The 14,575-nt window shown below is 38.7% G+C and overlaps 1 protein-coding gene across 1 annotated transcript in view; it reads left to right on the top strand.

Moving 5' to 3' along the window:
- Positions 1-14,575, top strand: part of TANGO6 (transport and golgi organization 6 homolog (Drosophila)) — a 242,816-nt gene that overhangs the window by 47,494 nt on the left and 180,747 nt on the right. The window lies entirely within an intron of this gene.

The following is a 14,575-nucleotide window of genomic DNA, read 5'->3' as shown; positions in this document are numbered from 1 at the left end:
TTGATTTCTTGACTGCTGCTTCCATGAGTATTGATTGTTGATCCAAGAAGATTGAAGTCCTTGACAACTTCAATCTTTTCTCCATTGATATTAGTTAGTACAGTGGTGAGGTTTTTTTGTTTTTTTTTTTACACTGAGATACAATCCATACAAAGGCTGTGGTCTTTGATCTTCATCAGTAAGTATTTTAAATCCTCTTCATTTTCAGCATGCCTGCAAGGTAGTATCATCTGCATATCGCAGGTTGTTAATGAGTCTTCCTCCAATCGTGATGCCTGGTTTTCTTCATATAACCCAGCTTCTCAAGGATTATTTGCTCAGCATACAGGTTAAATAAGTATAGTCAAAGAATACAAGTGAAAAGTGCCAGATAAACTGAGGTTGGAATACTGGCTCCACTCTTCACTAGCCATGTGGTGTTAGGTGACTTATTTAACACTTGAGTTATGGGGATGAAATAAGGTAATTTTTAGTAGGTTCATAGACCTAATTGTGATGTGTAGCATCTAATATATAAAGCATGGAATGTACAAAGTATGCATGTGTAAAGTGGCCTGGAATGTACAAGTATGCATCTAGGGAAATTGGAAGTTGTCAAAAATTAAATGTAACGCACAAAGTTTGATATCCTAGGCATTATTGAGCTGAATGGACTGGTATTGGCCATTTTGATTCAGACAGTCATATGGTTCACTATGCTGGGAATGACAAATTGAAGAGGAATGATGTCACATTCATTGTCAAAAGAACATTTCAAGATCTATCTTGAGGTATCATGTTGTCTGTAATAGAATAATACCCATATGCCCTCAAAGAAGACCAGTTAATATGACTCATTCAATTTTATGCACAAACCACTAAAGACCATGATGATAAAGTTGAAGAAGGATAAGCATAGGATGAACACTTGACCTCAAAATTGGTTTGAACCACAAGGTCAGTGGTTCAAACTCACCAGCCACTCTTTGGAAACCCTATATAGGGTCGCTATGAGTTGTAACTGACTCAATAACTTTTAACAGTAAGGCAGTCAGCTTATGGTGTGGTGCTGTAGTATCAGCACTGGACTGCGAACCACAAGGTGAGCAGTTCAAACCTACCAGATGCTCCTCGGAAACCCTATACAGAGTTGCTATGAGTCAGAACTGACTCAGTTACACTTTATAGCAACAAACAATAACAACCAGCTTCTTCAGTCTGAAGTTGATTAAGCATGCAATTAAGATACATTGATAATTGCTAGTGATTGGACTGCAAAATTTGGGACAAAGAGGAAGGATCAGTAGTTAGAAGTATGGCCTTGGCAATAGAAATGGTGCTGGAGATTGCAAGAAAGAATTTTGTAAGACCAATGACTGACTCATTGCAAATACCCATATTAAACAATGTAAAAGGTTACTATACATGTGGACCTCACCAGAGGAATACATAGAAATCAAATTGACGGTGGATAATCTCTGTATCAACAGCCAAAACAAGGCCAGGAACAGACTGAAATAGATCATCAATTGCTCATATGCAAATTCAGGGTGAAGCTGAAGAAAATTTTTAAAGTCCATGAGAGCCAAAATATGACATTGAATATATCACACCTGAATTTAGACACCACCTAGAGAACAGATTTGGTGCATTAGACACCAATGACTGAAGACCAAAAGAGCTGTGGGAGAACATCAAGAGCATCATACAGTAAGAAAGCAAAATGTCATTTAATAGACAGGAAAAAGAGAAAAGGCAAAATGGATATCAGAAGAAACTGAAACTTGCTCTTAAATATAGAGAAGCTAAAGCAAGTGGAAGAAAAAAGGGAGTAGAAGAATTAAACACAAATTCAGAGGGCAGCTCATGAAATATTATAATGAAATATGCAATTACCTAGAGTTGGAAAATCAAAAGGGAAGAACTTGCTCAGCATTTCTCAAATTGAAAGAGCTGATGAAAAAGTTTAAGCTTTGAGTTGCAATATTGTAGGATTCTATTGGCAAAAAAAAAGGAGTCCTGGTGTGGCACTGTGGGATAATGCACTGGACTGAAAGGTTGGTTTGAACAGCAAAGTTGGTGGTTCAAATTCACCAGTTGTTCCTTGGAAACCATATATAGGGTCACTATGAATTGGAAGCAACTTGAAGGCACTTAACAACAACAACCACATGAGAAAATTATTGAATGGTGCATCAAAAGAAGATGGAAGGAATACACAGAGTTGCTATACCAAAAGAAAATGATTGAGGTTCAGCCGTTTCAAGAGGTAGCATATGATCAAGAATTGATGGTAGTAAGGGAAGAAGTCCAAACTGCACTGAGGGGATTGGTGAAAAACAAGGCTCCAGGAATTGACAGAATACAAATTGAAATCTTACACCAAACTGAAGCAGCACTGGAGGTGCTCACTCATCTATGCCAAGACATTTGGAAGACAGTTGCCTGGTCAAATGATTGAAAGAGATCCATTTTGTGCCCATTTCAAAGGGAGCTGACTCAGCAGAATGTGGAAATCTTATAACACTATCATTAATATCATCTGCAAGTACAATTTTGCTGAAGCTAATTAAGAAATGTTTGCAACAGAACATTGACAAGGAACTGCCAAAAATTCAAGCTGGATTCAGAAGAGGATATGAAATGAAGGATATTATTGCTGACATCAGATGCATCTTGGCTATGAACAGAGAATACCAGAAATATGTTTCCCTGTGCTTTATTGACTATGCCAAGGCTTTCGACTTTGTGGATCATGACAAACTATGGATAATATTGCTTAAGAATGGGTACTCCAGAACACTTGATTGTGTTTATGGAGAACCTGTACATAGACTGAGAGGTAGTCATTAAACCAGAACAAGAGGATAATAAATGGTTTAAAATCAGAAAAGATGTGTGCCATGGTTGCATTCTGTCAGTCTGTATACTGAACAAATAATCCAAGAGGCTGAATTATATGAAGAAGAATGTGGCATCAGGATTGGAGGAAGAGTCATTAATAACCTGCAGTATGCCAGATGATAGAATTTTGCATGCTGGAAGCAAAGAACACTTAAAATACTGACTGATGAATATCGAAACCACAGCCTTCAGTATGGATTGCACCTCAGTCTGAAGAAAACACAAATCCTCACAACTGGACCAATAAATAGCATCATTATAAAGGAGAAAAGATCGAAGATGTCAAAGATTTCATTTTGCTTGGATTTACAATCAACATTCATGGAATCAGCGGTCAAGAAATCAAAATGACATATTGCATTAGGCATATCTGCTATAAAAGACCCCTCTGTAAAACGTTCAAGAGCAAAAATACCAACTCGAAGACTAAGGTGCGCTTGACCCAAGCCATGGTATCTTAATTCCTCATATGTATGTGAAAGTTGAACATGAATAAAGAGGATCTTAGAAGAATCGATGCATTTGAATTATAGTTTTGGAGACTATTGAAAGTACAGTGGACTGCTAGAAGAACAAACAAACCTGTCTTGGAAGAAATTCAGTCAGAATGCTCCTTAGAAGCAAGGTTGGTAAAATTTCATCTCTCATACTTTGGATGTATCATTAGAAGGGACCAGTCGCTGGAGAAGGACATCATGCTTGGAAAAGTGAAGTAGTTGTTGTTGTTAGGTGCCACCAAGTTGATTCCAACTGTTAGCAACCTTATACACAACAGAATGAACCACTGTTCAGTCCTGCACCATCCTCACAATCGCTGTTAAGCTTGAGCTTATTGGTGCTGCCACTGTGCCAATCCATCTAGTTGGGAGTCTTCCTCTTTTTCATTGACCATCCACTTTACCAAGCATGATGTCTAGCAATCCATGGTACTTTGAATATTCTTCTCCAACAGCATAACTCAAATGCATCAATTCTTTTATGGTCTTTTGTATTCACTGTGGAACTTTCACATGCATATGAAGCCCTTGAATGCTTTAAAGAGGTCTTGTGTAGTAGATTTGCCTAATGCAATAGGTCTAAGACTCCCAGTGAGATGAATTGACCCAGTGGCAAAACAATGGACTCAAAGGTAATAATTGAGTGAAGGTGAAGGACCTGACGGTGTTTTGTGCTGTTGTGCACAGGGAGTGAGAACCGACTCTGTGGCTCTTAACAACAGTACATAATAGGTACTCAAAAAACTATCAGTTATCTGTGTCTCGGAAATTCTTTTTTTAAAAAAAACAAACAATTTTGTGCAGTGTTGTCTAAAAACAAGTTTATTACAAAATAGTATATTAGGTAACTAACTCACCTTTTTCAATTGCTACTCACAAGTCTTAATTAAACTCAGTGTATTAGAAGTTCTGGAACACTACTATTAAAAAGATCATTGTGATGTTTCTGAAGGTAGTTTTTGACTAGTTTAATCTTTAGCAGGAAGAAAATCAAGTTCTAGCCCGTACTGGATTTCAATGTTATGATTTATTCAGCTTGATTAAGAATAGACCCATCTTGATTATATTTCCCTATGTGTAAAAGGCCATGAATTAAGAAAACAATTCCATTTAAAGGAGCATCAAAAAGAATAAAATATTTAAGAATACATTTAATATTTGCCCAGGTTTTTGTATTTTACAAAGTTGCTATAACATGAGTTATCATAATTGCTCTTTATACCAAAAGCTTAACACTTAAGTTACAAATGGAGAAACTGAGACCTAGTGAGGTTTAAAAACCTTATCTGTGTTCACTAACGTAATATGTGACTTTGGGCAATCACATAAGTGACTGAAAGAAAACTCACACCCAAGTTTCCTGACTTCCTGGTAAACTTTCGGCTTTAGTACCATGGTTGTCAAGGGATGTGCGTCTCTGAAATGAGAAACACGGAGTGTGTCAGGTCTTCTTTCTGGTTTTTAAGCTGTATCTTCTTTCCCCCCCTTTCAGAAACACATTTATTTTAAGACCTTCGGTCATTTTTAATTCTTCCTGCTTATTTTCCTTTTTAATTTAAGTGTCTAGTTAATTCTTCAAGAAAAATTCAACCTTCCTAACATTAAAGACAAATGCTCCCCCCAAAAGTCAATGTAAAATCAAGCTTTTTTTTTGTCCAGTTGACTTTCCTTTCCATGATGAAGTTTGGAGTCTCTTCAGTAAATTAACAATGGTTGAATAACTTATAGGTGCTACTCTTAAAAATAATAATAATAATAAAAATACATTGAGCATTGTAACTTTTCCCATGAAAATAGTGCTTTTGAGAAAATAGACAATAGCCTAGTTTGTTCTTCATTCTTTGGTTTAGTTAGTCATAAAATCCAGATACTTAGCCAGATTTACAAATACAGAATGATCAAGAGCCAGCTCCTGCCTTCACCTAACTCCCAATCAAGTAAACAAAGAGCTACACTAGAGTGTTATCCATAATTAAGAATATTCAGAAACAGGCCTGTGTTACTCTAGTTGTCATAGAGCTTAGATGAAGCGTTCTTAGGCTTAATTAACCGTAGTTGCATGGTCTCATGGCTTGATGGTTCTGTGAAAGAAAGCCAAGGAGTAATCAGATGGAATGTGGAAATCCTCAGAAACAAATTAAATCCCCAGATTGCAATAAGGATTATTGATATTAAGACCATATCTGTATCCTCATCTTATTAGTTCTGAGAAATGATGGTTTTCCTAGATCTATACTGACTTCGTTTTGGGTTTCTTAGTCCTGTCCTACATGTCTATACTAGAGAGATCACAGGGAGACATGGAAAGTTTGCTTTTCTTTAAAGCACTCTTAGTTATATTCAGAAAGGCTTTTTCACACCAAATAACTGAAAAGGTGCCCCACCACTGTTTCTCCCTTCTCTATTTCAGCTTTGCCATCTCTTGGAATTGTGTTGGTGTTTCCTAGTTGTATGGATACCTCATGTAAGATTTTGCAACTGAATTAAAAGGATTTCACCTTTTAATATTAAAATTATTAATTTCCTTAAGTTAGAAGGAACAGAAAACATGTGAGGAAGAGTTAGAAATTTGTTTCATATTGACCACGCTGAAGGTTCAATTGTATCAAAAAAATTTTTCAGGGGAACTATTTTTACCTCTTGATAGCTGAGATACCAAAAGGTTGTAGAAGAAAATGAGCAAACTTGTAGTCAAGACAGAGAATTGTAGATTGGATGCAAAAGATACCTTAAAATTTGGTGAATCTAGCCTTCTTGTCTTACACTTAAGGAAACAGGCTCAGAGAGGTCAACTGATTTGTATGATGTCACACAACTGGTTAGTGGAAGTATGTAAAAACAGCCTTATGTAAAACATGACAGAGGTGGTGGTTATGTGCTGTCGAGTCAGTTCTGACTCATAGTGACCATGTACAGGGTTTCCAAAGCTTCAGAAAGCCTCATCTGCCTCCCAAGGAGTTGCTGGTGGATTTGAACTGCTGACCTTGTGGTTAGCAGCCCAACACATAACCCACTAAGCCACCAGGGCTCCTTGACATAATGAAACATACTCATTGGTTATACTACTTTAAAAAAGCTACATCTAATGATATGCTTCAAGGAGCTCTGGTAGTGTAGTGGTTACGAATCGGGCTGCGAGCCACAAGATCAGCAGCCGCAAGATCAGCAGTTCGAAACTACCAGCGGTTCCGCGGGAGAAAGATGAGGCGGTCTGCTCCCGTAAAGATTTACAGCCTTGGAAACCCTGTGTAGGGTCGCTATGAGTCGGAACCGACTCCACGGCACACAACAACAATGATATGCTTAAAGAGCTCTGGTAGCGTAGTGGTTACAAATCGGGCTGCTAACCTCAAGGCCAGCAGTTCGAAACTACCAACGGTTCTACGGGAGAAAGATGAGGCTTTCTGCTCCCATAAAGATTTGCAGCCTCGGAAACCCTGCGCAGGGTCGCTGTGAGTTGGAACTGACTCCACAGCACTTAACAACAACAACAACAATGATATGCTTTTTAGTCAGGAATTTTTTTTTTTAGCCACAGGTAGAAATAATACATGAAATATTGGATTGTGTTTCAGAACTTGAATTCTCAATCTATCTTACCTATTGTTTCTTACACATCTTCTAACAAGGTAAGCACGGAAGACTCTCAACTAGAAAGAGACTCCACATAAGCTCAGCTCACGGAATTTCCACAACACCCCGATGTTAGGGCATAGAGCCCAGGGCACTAGGGCCCTCCCCTCAGTGAGGCAGGAACAGCTTTCCTATTGTGCTTCCTTTGCTGTTACCAGTATAGTGTGGAGAACCCTGGCAAGAACTTGCCCAACAATTTCTGTGTATACAGTATGGCTTTGATGGAAGGAAATTTAAGTTTTCCTGGTAGGACATTTTGCCATTGTCATTGCTGGCACCAAGAGTGCAGCATTGACTGAATCATTCTGACCTTCCATTTTCCTAAAGAGGTCACTAAACTCTGAATACAAGTCTATGAACTGGGAAGTCCACATTAAAGGGGAAATGGCCAAATTCCACTTTAGAAGTGTAGAGAGTCATACTGACATCTGGTACAGACCTGGCTGTTACTGCATGTGAGTTCAATGCCAGGCAAGAGATTGGACGGAGGGGGCTGTTCTTGAAAGGATTGGCCAGGATACTTCCTTGTAGATCTTCCAGACAATTTGGCAAAAAACAAATATAAAACACCCCAGAAACCAAACTCATCATTGTGTAGTGAATTCTGACTCATGGTGACCCTAAAGCACAGAGTATAACTGCTCCAAGTAGCTTCTGTACAGAAGCTGACTGCCATATTTTTCTCCCAGCAGTGTGACTGGTGAGTTTGAACAGCTAGCCTTCCAGCTGGTAGCCAAGCAGTTAACCACTGTGCCACCAGGGTTCCAGAGGACTTGGTAAAAGCCCAAAACTAAACTTACTACTTTCCGGTGGATGCTGACTTACTGTGACTTCATAGGACAGAGTAGAACTGCGCCTTAGGGTTTCTAAGACTATAAATCTTTACAGAACTAGTCAGCCTCTTGTTTCTCATGCAGAGTCACTGCTGGGTTTGAACCACAACCTTGCCTTAGTAAGTCTGGACCATAGTAGCCTAATGCTTTACACACTATACTACCAGGGCTCCTTGAAGACTTGATGGAGGAGGGTTATTTAAGAATACACTCAGTAGGATAAAGGGGAGTTATTACAGAAGCTGCTGTCAGTGATGCTATCTAAGAACTTCAACCCTACCTTGCTGAAGTTGCAGGGGTAGGATTAGTAATAACTTGACAAATTGGGTTTACTGATGCTGAGAGTCTGGACAGTTAGGCTAAAGTTGGTATGGGTCAGTGACTGAAGCGTTTAAAGTATCATTATGCACAGGGGGACTGAGTATTGCTTGCTGAAAGCAAAGGGGCCATAAGATACTTAAGAAGATCAAAGACCACAGTCTTCAGTATGGGTTGTACTTCAATGTAAAGAAAACAAAAGTCCTCACCACTGGACCAATAAGTAAAATCACGATAAATAGATTAAAGATTGAAGTTAGCAAAGACTTCACTGTGTTTGGATCCACTATCAACATTCATGGAAACAGCAGTCAAGAAATCAAATACCATATTGTATTAGGCATATCTGCAGCACAAGACTTCTTTAAAGTGTTCAAGACCAAAGATGTCAGTTTGAGGATTAAGGTGCACATGACCCAAGCCATGGTATTTTCAGCACATCATGTGCATATGAAAGTTGGACAGTGAATAAGGAAGACTGTAGAAGAATTGAGCCATTTGAGTTATAGAGAAGAATATTGTTGGAGAAGACTATTAAAAGTACCATGGATTGCCAGAAATCAAACCAATCTGTGTTGGAAAAAGTACAGCCAGAATGTTCCTTGAAATCCAGGATAGTGGGACTTCATTTCTCATATTTTGGACATATTATCAGGAGGGATCAGTCCCAGGAGAAGGACATCATGCTTGGTAAAGTGTAGGGTCGATAAAAAAGAGGAAGATCCCCAATGAGATGGATTGGCACTGAGGTAGCAGCAGTGAGCTCAAGCATGACAACTATCAGGAGGATGGCGCGGGACTGGACAGTGTTATTCTGTTGTACAGAGGTTCACTCTGAATCGAAACCAGTTCAATGACAGCTAACAACAACATGGGTACATGGTTTTATTTTGTGTGTATATTACAATACACATAACATAAAAGTTACCTAATTTACCATTTTAAATCATTAAGTACATTTACATTGTTGTATAATCATAACCACTGTCATGTTGCAGAATTTTTTCTTCACTTCATAAGAAAGTTCCATACCTGTTAAGCAATTCTCATTTTTCTCTCCTCCCAGCCCCTGGCAACTACTAGTCTCCTTTCTGACTCTATAGATTGTGCATGGATTTGAGTTCATTCTGGCCTTACCACTCACTAGCAGTGTATCTTTGCTTCTCTGGGTCCTAGTTTTCCACATTTGTAGACTGGGAATGAAAATGCTTACATTGCAGGCATGTTTGGGAGGACTGATTGAATGTTAAATGTTTAGCTGTCTCATTCTTGATATCTTTGTTCATTCCTGAGTAGACATACAATAATTGGTAGTTGTTTAATTTATAAAAACAATAACAACCCTACTGTTTTTTCATTTAGTAGCCCAATTTTGCCTGTTCTGAAACCAGGAAGGGATAAGGGGCACCTCGTGGTGGATTACTGAAATCTTCATTCAGTGGCCCATCCATTAAAGCCCCCTTGTTCAATACACAGTATTACTGAAACAACTCCGCCCAGTTAGCAATCAATCAATATTTTGCTAGTATTAGAAAAGAAAGCAGTAACAGAAGGATTCTTTTCAATTGTCTATTACTATGTTTAACCTGTCAAGTCATCGAAAAATCAGATAATACCCAGTTTAATCATCTACTCTGATAGGACTGAAGTAGGACCCTGATTTTGCCTTCTAAAAAGTTAAAATTAGTTAAGGAAGTGAGATGTAACTATATTTTCATGTACCAATGTTATGTTACAAGCTCTAGAATGCTAATGGAATATAGAGAAGGAGAAAAATTAAGTAACCAATGGCTAGATACTTAGTAATTATTTGAATTAGTGAGTGAATGAACGGTCAAACATGTGGCATGCTTATGGGAGAGTGTTATGGATGGAATTGTATTCCCCACAAAATATGTGTCAACTTGACTAGGCCTTGATTCTCAGGACTATGTAGTCATCCTCCATTTTGTGACTGATGTAGTTTTCCTCCATGTTGCAAATCCTAACACCTGTGAGTCCTAGTGTGGGGTTGAAGGATGAGCACTGGACCAGTAGTTCAGACTCACCATCCGTTCCTCAGAAACTCTTTACAGAGTCACTATGAGTCAGAACCAACTGAGGGCACATTACAGCAACAACAGTATGATGTTAATGAGACAAAATTAGTGGTGGTTATGTTGGTGAGGCAGGATAGAAGCTACAGGATTAAGTTGTATTTTGAGTCAATCTCTTTTGAGATTGAACATGGGACCAGAGATCTGAGGGACCTCAGGATCACCAAGAAAGAACTGAGAGTGGAATGTCTCCTTTAGACTCATGATCACAGTGCTATGAACCTTTTAGACTCAGGAGAAGACTGATGACGAAGACCTTGCCCTGGAGTGTACAGAGAAAGACTTCACTTAGAGCCGATGCTCTGAATTCTAACTTAAGCTTCGTAAACTGTGAGAGAATAGACATTTGTTTGTTAAAGCTCTCCATCTATGGTACTTCTGTTACGGCAGCACTAGATAACTAAGTCAGAGATGTAGAACTTGAGCTGAGTCATTTTAATAGGTACCACTGCCACTCTTTGTATCTACAAACTAGAGGCTGGTCATTGGAAAATAGCAAATAGACAAAAGAAACAGGATTTGAATAATTGCTTTTAGAGGTGCAGTCCAATGTGTTTGAGAAATCAATGTACTTCCATCAAGGAACTTTAAAGAGAGGTAGCTATGGACAAGGAAGTACTTAACTATTGCTGTGGAAAGGGAGGAGACATTTTTGTATATGTCAAGCAGAGGTCATTCAACTTTTTGGAGATATAAAAGGGAAATTTTATCAGATTGAACCATAAGGAGACTTTTTCACAAAATTTTAAGTTTTTTAAATTCTCATTTCTGTTTTCCTCTCTTTGAACTTAATAGATAAAAGTCGATGAATAGGAAAGAGTTATACTTCTTTTCTCTCTCCACATGCCCTCTCCTTCACGCTATACTCATTTTACCTGTTTTATTTTCCCTCAGCACTTTTCATTACTTGGTATTTTACACCTGATACTTACTTATTGTTGGTCTTGTCTGCTAGAATGTAAGCTGCTTTGGAACAGATTCTTTGTTCATCATGAACTGTATACACAGCACAATGAGCGTGCCTACTACTTTTGTCTACTCATAACTGAATCTTTCATTTGCTGAATAAATTTGTGTGTATATGTGGTAGTGGTGGTTGTGTGCTACCAAGTTGGGTCCGACTCCTACCGACCCTGTATAGAGTTTCCAAGGTTGTACATCTCTATGGGGGTGGAAAATCTCATCTTCCTCTCATGGAGTGATTGGTAGATTTGAAATGCTGACCATGTGGTGAACAGCACAACTCTTGATCCACTACCAGGGCTCCTTATGTTGTTGTTAAATACCGTGGAGTCGGTTTTCACTCATAGTGACCCTGCAGGGTTTCCAAGGCTGTAAATCTTTATGGGAGCAGAACACCTCATCTTTCTCCCATGGAACTGCTGGTAGTTTCAAACTGCTGACCTTGAGGTTGGCAGCCCAACTCATAACCACTGCACTACCAGAACTCCTTATATGTGTGTGTGTGTGTGTGTGTATATACACATATATGTATATATGCATATATATATGTGTGTCTGTGTGTGTATTTATTGTTGTTATGTGCTGTGGAGTTGGTTCTGACTCATAGTGACCCTGTACGGGGTTTCTGAGGCAGTAAATCTTTACAGGAGCAAAAAGCCTCATCTTTCTCCCACAGAACAGCTGGTAGTTTTGAACTGCTGACCCTGAGGTTAGCAGCCCAATTTGTAACCACTACGCTACCAGAGTTCCTATATACATACACACATATATATACATATATGCATATACACACATATATATTTCTATCTAAATAAATAATATGTATAAATAGTGGCACTCAACAACAACAAAAATAGTGGTGCAGTTTTTCTAAATGTGAAACGTTATACAAAAACACAGAAAAGTATATAAAAAGAACAGAACAAAAATTGGAGGGCTATCTCTACAACAAGTAGCTCTGGTAGAGTAGTGGTTATGAGTTGGGCTGCTAACCTCAAGGTCAGCAGTTCGAAACTACCAGCCATTGCTCAGGAGAAAGATGAGACTTTTTGCTCCCGTAAAGATTTACAGCCTCGGAAACCCTGTTCAGCGTCACTGAGTCGGAACCGATTCAACACCACACCACCACCATATCTACAGCATGTACTCCTGAGAGATGTGCTCCATTGAGTCGTATTTAATTTTGAGGTGCTTTGGCTCCATCACATCAGTAAATAATAACAGTTTAACCCCATCTGTACTTTTTATTTTCTTTTTTTTACAAAAGATGTCTGTAAAGAGGGAGAGCTGCACAGGGATTACCTCTGGGAACACAGGATCCAAAACCAAACAATAGGCCCTTGCGTTATCTGTAGGATCTCCTCCTGTAATTGGTGATATCATAATTAGGTCTGCATATTACTTCTGAACACTGCCGCACAATGCACTACATTTAGCTGGGCTTACAGAGATTAGCTCATGCACAGGAAGCTGGCTCCTTGCTTATCAGGCTTGGCAAAGGAGTTGGGATGTTAAAGAGTATGAAAAGTCCAAGTTGATTTAAAGGGACAGAGTTCTCTTGAAAAGCCCAGAGACTTTTCTAGTTTCTACAGTCATCTCCATGGTATTCGGGTTTAACAGAAGATCTTAAAACAGTTGGTTTGTGCCTCAATAAACTTAATATAAATAAGGGCTATTTTAAGCTTTCCTTTCCTCATTTTAAAGTGCTTTTGTTATTGTTGTTGTTAAGTGCTATCAAGTCAGTTCCGACCCATAGCAACCTTGTATAAGATTTCCAAGGAGCAGCTGGTGAGCTTGAACCACCAACCTTGCATTTCAAACCAACTTTGCAGTCCAGCGTATTAATCCACAGTGCCACACCAGGACCCCACTTTTGTATTAGGTGCTGTCAAGTCTGTTCTGACTCATAGTGACTGCATGTACAACAGAACAAATGCCGCCTGTCCTGTGCCATCCTCACAACTTTTTCTATGTTTGAGCCCATTGTTGCAGCCACTGTGTCATCTCGTTCAGGGTCTTCCACTTTTGCTCTGACTCTACCAAGCGTGATGTGCTTCTCCAGGGACTGGTCCCTCCTGATAACATGTCCAAAGTACGTAAAATAAAGTCTCACCATCTTCACTTTGAAGGAGCATTCTGGCTGAATTCTTCCAAGACCGACTGGTTAATTCTTCTGGCAGTTCATGGTATATTCCGTATTCTTTACCAGCATATCAGTAGTTTGCCAATCATCTTATTCATTGCCCAGCTATCACATGTATGTCATACAACTGAAAATACCATGACTTGGGTCCAGTTTGATCCTACCAGCTAGCTACTCTGTGCTCCATGGGAAACATATGGCAGTCTGACTGCAGCCTTGGGAAACCTGTCGACTGTTCTACTCTGTCCTTTAGGGTCACTGTGAATCGGAATCAATTCAGGGTCAATGCGTTTTTCTCTAATGTAGGGCTGCCAGTGCCTATTTTCAAGATTTAGTTTTAATAAACTTTAAAAATAAATTTAACATAGGACTTGAAAGATTAAAAACCTAGCATAGTTCCTAGAATATATATTAAAAGCAAAACCATTGTGAGTCCCACTTCTAACTCTTTTTTATCATCATTATCACTGTCTGCACTGTCAGCTTTTATTGATTTATTGTAACAGAATTCCATTCTGAAAATCTTTTATTTTGAAATCCTAATATGTTTGGAATTTTTAATAGCATTTTGTATTTCTTAAGATAATTTTAAATGATATGCCTTGAATTAATTTTTTTTATTTTTATAACTGGTTTACTTAACTTTATTCTCATGTTAGATCATAAACAATCTGAGCAAAAGAGATTTTTACTCATTTTTCCATCTACCAAAATGCCTAGGACAGTGATTTGAACCAGTGGATGTACTACAAAAGTTTGTTGAATTGAGTGCCTTTGAAAGATGCAATTAAAATATGTAGTATAACTATTGTTTAATAAAAATATGCATCCTCCAACTCAAAAGAAGGAACAAATCCTTACAACAAGAAACATTCCCACCCCCTCCACACACAGAGTGGACGGAGATGGGCAACTTGGACATTGGATACTCAAATAGGGAGGGGGGCACTATAAAGGCAAGAAGTGATGCTTGCAAGCTTTCAAGAGGGAACCTAGTGCTAGGGAGCATGGATAAAGGCAGAATCCCCAGTGGGTACTATTCAATCTGTCTGGGCGGAGCTGATGAAATGAAATACAGATGGGTAACTTGTGATGCTGTAGTGAACAATGCTTATCAGGACGGATTATGAGGGTTGGAAATGCAAAGGTAGATGTTTTGTAACAAGGAAGGGAGTGATTAATTCTCCAGTCCAGGAGTGGAGGTCTCTG

The sequence above is a fragment of the Chrysochloris asiatica genome, unplaced genomic scaffold, assembly GCF_000296735.1.
Source record: "Chrysochloris asiatica unplaced genomic scaffold, ChrAsi1.0 scaffold00037, whole genome shotgun sequence".
Taxonomy (NCBI): Eukaryota; Metazoa; Chordata; class Mammalia; order Afrosoricida; family Chrysochloridae; genus Chrysochloris; species Chrysochloris asiatica.
The sequence above is the reverse complement of the archived record's forward strand: the minus strand, read 5'-3'. Positions and strand labels throughout refer to the sequence as shown.